The following is a 4723-nucleotide window of genomic DNA, read 5'->3' on the forward strand; positions in this document are numbered from 1 at the left end:
AGCTTTACGAGACTCGAGACTGGAATTTGCACATCTAAAAAACAGGTCATCAACATTTTTTTCTGAGCGTTTTACTACTTTGTTCAAACAACTAAAAAAAAGTAATCTAGATTCTCCCAGCAACAGAAGTGAGTCCAAAGAAAGTCGACGAGTTATCCTGTAAAATCGATCTCTTAATTTTTCGCATAGAAGATTCAGTCTATCTGTATTTAACAGTCAAACGTCAGGAAAAACCGGTTTTTCCCTTTAGTGACAGTGTTGTTTAGAAATATTGACCTAAAAGTGAAAAAACCCCAGTTTTTACTGAGTTTTTCAAATAAATTATTATAAACTTTCGCTTTTTCAGTTCGGGGAAATATTTTTGGAAAAATACCCAGAATTATTAGGGTTTTGTCCATATTTTACGGAAGCTGCAAAAAGTTTTCCAAAAATGTTATCTATCTTAAAATATTTTACAGAAAATTGTCAGTATTTTAGCTAAATAATAATGCCACTTTTGCGTAGAAAGAATTGCTTAATAGCAACTTTGTTAAAACTAGAATGACCTGAAAATTTAAAGACACTTTAAATTGGTCAGAGCTACGTGGCCGGCGAATTTTCCAAATATTGTTTGCAAACTTTTGCTCCCTGGCCGTTTTTGCCGGATAATCTTAATTACTTCGGTTAAAAAACTGAATAAAATTATTCGGTTGTTCGAATAGAAATTCGAAGCAGAAAAGGGTTTTCTAAAATTCCCTGCAAACCGATGAATGAGGCGAATGAAAGTTTTTGCGTTTTCGATTAAAAACTTTTAATTTTGTGATCGGTTGAAGAAAATATTAATGGTTTTCAGGAAAAAAACGGGAGGAAATTTATTTTCGTTTTTGTTTCAAATTCGACTCTGAAAAAAGTTTTACGAAGCTATAAATTTATCTTTCTAATTATCTCAGATCGCCAGTATTTTTAAGTGAAACTCTACAAAATCAAAGTCAGTCAATCTTCAGAGGAATTGAGGTGACGAGATTTCCAAATAATGTGTTATCAACTTTCGCTTATTCTGTTTTTTAATAGAAATTAATAAGATTTTTGTTCCAGTCTCGAAGCTGGAAAGGGATTTCAAAACTTTTTGCAAAGCGACCAACGATTCGAAATTTATTTCATAAATTTTCACCGAAAATACTTTAAATTTGGCAGCATTTTTAAGTGAAACTTTAGAAAAATTAGCTTTTAGAAGACAGAGTAACTTGACTAAAACTGGAAAATTCTGAAATTTTGAACAAATTTGAAAAATATTATTAATAAAAGGTCCTTAAAATAAATCTAAAAACAAATGAAAAAACATCATCAACATTTTCTGAGCAACAGAACTGAGTTACTGCACTGGTGCGTGGGGTTGGCGCATCAAGCCATTTGCGTAGCACTGCGTCAACTCCTAAATAGTCAGTGAGTTACGCAGGCCTAGTTGGAAGCAAAAGCAGCAGAATTTTTGTTAAGACACTGCTTTTATTTTCAAGAAATTCCTCTTTTAACAGTTGGGCTAAATTTAATCTTATATATACACCTACAAGGTAACAAGTAATTAACCTAAATGTTAATAAAATTGGTTGCAAGAGCACAAGACGATAAAGCTTCTGCCAAAATGTTTACAAGTTTTACGACTTTTTACACCCTTTTTTTAGTTCAGGGTTTTAGGCTACTGTTTCAGATGGGTAATCAATCTAACCCAAAGCTTAGACGGGTACAGACGCAATTAAACGTTGACACTATGGAACTTTTTTCTGTCAGACAAGAAAAGTTGAAAAATATAAGAAAACAAAATAAAACGTTTGTTTTTGATATTTATATTTACATACATTATCAGGAACCTGCACAAACTCCATGGTATTACTGTAGCGTCTCGCACCCCCAAAAGGGATTGGCTTGCATGACCAAAGTGTAGAGTCGCAAAGCCAAAATACTTCGGCTCGCAGGACCAAAATGTATGCTCTAGCAGGACCCAATTCGTGGATGGAAATGTGTGTTCATTCGAAGGACTAAGGTGTTTGAGAGTGACTTAGAGAACCGTGGGTGAAGTTGGGCGCAGCTGCAGGATAACAAAGCATTCGCGATGTTTTCCTTGCCCAAGTAGCACTAGAGAGAGAGTAAACTTAGGGAAGTTGAGAATAAATTTCCCCAGAAAGAGGGAGATCTTTCTGGGCTTGGATGAATACTAAACTCGAAATAATTTTAAGCGAACTCACTTGTGACGTTGATGTGAAGTTGCACGTGCAAACCCGATCATCACATGCAAGAACGCACGGTTCCCGGAATGCCGCATTAAGCCTGATTCACACTATCAGACACCCAACGGACCGGCAAAGACACGACAAAACATTCTTATTAGATGAGTAAATGGTGGTGTTCACATTAAAGTGCAACGCCACAGTAACGACACTTATATGCAACGACAAAGGCGACCGGCAATCGTGCAAGAATGAGGAGAAAAATTAGCTGTCGTGTAATTGTTTCTGAATATTTATTTCGCTATAAAAAAAGTAGAGCCTAAATTTTAAATTAAGTGGTATTATAATCATATATATAATTATTCCTGGTTCTTTAGACTTAGGATTTTCATGATTTTTTAATTCTTTAGTTTTAGGCTTTTATAAAATGTGTATGAATAAAGCAATTCTAACAACACAATGCATAAAAGTAACGTTTAATAACTATGTTCTTCTTGATATGCAGGTTTACAATCTGTTTAAGTACTGGATATAGGCACTATCTCGCCTAACGCACAGGCACTACACTGCAAAACATGTTTGCCAAAAGTGATGGTAGGCTTCGTCGTTGCCTGTATGTGTCGTTACCGTACCGCTGCCGGTTAATATGAACACCACCATTTACTTATCTAATAAGACTGTTTTCTCGTCTCGTTGCCGTGTCTTTTCCGGTGGTCGGGTGTAAATCTTCCTTTAGCCAGAATTTAGCATTGAGAAGATTTCTATATAATCTATAAGATATGTGAACATTTACTTTGTTTTACTATTATTGCATGATATATATAAACGTATTAACTCTAATTATCAGCTTATTTAATTAAAAGTCTTTGTGGACTCACTCCGATTAAAGATAACGTAATAAAATACCTACATTAGCCAACGTGCAGCAGAAATTAACATTATGTTATTTGCCATTACAATATCGTTTTTTCATGGCTCGTTATCAAATGGCATTATCAACTGTGTCACAGACATAGACCACCAACGCAACTGTAACAAAGATTAAAAAAATCGAAAACCGGCTCTATTGAATCTAAATAAAGCCGTCGATGGACATGTGATAAGGGGCTTGGTGTGACAGCTTCACAATGTAAAATATTCTGAAATGCGATCTTGTCAGTAAAAATGTAACTTCGACCATTAATCATCAACCGTTGATCGTTTGATAATATGAAAAATATTCACACATCAATGAGAGAGAGAGTATTTAAAGTATGTATACTTGAACCCTTTTTTGTTCATAATTGCATGTGCCATTTTCTTATAGGGCAAAAGTTGTTTTGCATATTTACCATTTGAAAATAACAAGTTTCGTGTTAATTACGCATTAAAGCCAATAATAATAATTCGATTTTTTGGATTGCATTTGCAAATTGAAAGACTGTATGGTATGAATGCTAAAATGAAATATCAATTTAAATGGATATCACTGACAAAACCAGGCGTCTCGGCGCCTACGATTCAGCCGGACGGAGATTGATGTTACACGGATGGACAGAATCAATTGAGTTTAATTCTTGAAAGGCTATTGGCAAAACTTAAACCATTTTGGGGAAGCCAGACTGTGGCAAATATGTAATAATTCAATTTAAATGAAAACAGTAAATTTTTACTAATAATTAAAAATTAATGACATCCTTTTTTCTCTTAATTATTTACGTATATTTTATTTGGTGTCAGCACACGAACATACATCTAACTTTGCCGCTGGGAGCTTTTAAATATCAACAGTTGATTGCTTCCACTGTTTGGAATGTAAAGTCACATCATGAACTGCAAATGGTTTAAAAAACATTAAAATGCACCCTGCCTGACAGTTGAACAAGCAAAGTGTTTAATGAGTTGAAATTGTTTCTATTTGCATGTAACTGGAAGGAAAGTGAACTGATCTGGAAGGTTGACAGTTGACGGGCGAAGGAAAAGGCCTCAGCGGCTGGAATTTGCTCATGAAGCACAGAAATGGCAACCGGGGTGGGACTTTATCGCCAATGGTCGATTTCTGCAAGTCATCTTTGAATCCCTCGGGATCATGCTTTATGGGATTTTCATGAGGATTGGGAAGAACAAAATGGTACATGGTCTTTTGGAATAAAATATGTGGAATCAATTCGCATTGATATGAAAAAGTCACACATTCCAAGCGAGCGACATTTTGTGCACCCAATATTTTGTGGAGAGCAAAAACAGCAGATAGCGTCTTTAATTAGTTCAAATAAATATTTTTTTCTGCTGTATTATCTGATACTGTTTTCAGAACGTGTACTCAATGCACCCAAATAAATTTATACTTTTTAATTTCCATAATATATGTAATTCGTAGATCTCAGGTTTGCAAGTGGTTTTATAGGTGTAAAATTTCACTGAAATTGAATTATTTTTTAAATTGCGATTCCGACTTTATAGGATTAATAAGCAGAGTGCAATGTCAAACACATTTTTTGAAACGTGTTTTATGCAAATTAATATGGGAATGGAAAGGTAAA

At 34.6% G+C, this 4723-nt stretch overlaps 1 long non-coding RNA gene across 1 annotated transcript; it reads right to left on the reverse strand.

Moving 5' to 3' along the window:
- Positions 1-1804: 1804 nt before the first annotated feature.
- Positions 1805-2373, reverse strand: LOC125505848. The gene is made up of 2 exons (XR_007282472.1): positions 2220-2373; positions 1805-2109 (listed from the first exon to the last, which is right to left on the reverse strand). It is a non-coding gene; the product is annotated as an uncharacterized LOC125505848 (long non-coding RNA).
- Between the last annotated feature and the right edge of the window lie 2350 nt (positions 2374-4723).

The sequence above is a fragment of the Dendroctonus ponderosae genome, unplaced genomic scaffold, assembly GCF_020466585.1.
Source record: "Dendroctonus ponderosae isolate FM_Combo_2020 unplaced genomic scaffold, Dpon_F_20191213v2 Dpon_F_20191213_1, whole genome shotgun sequence".
Classification (NCBI taxonomy): domain Eukaryota; kingdom Metazoa; phylum Arthropoda; class Insecta; order Coleoptera; family Curculionidae; genus Dendroctonus; species Dendroctonus ponderosae.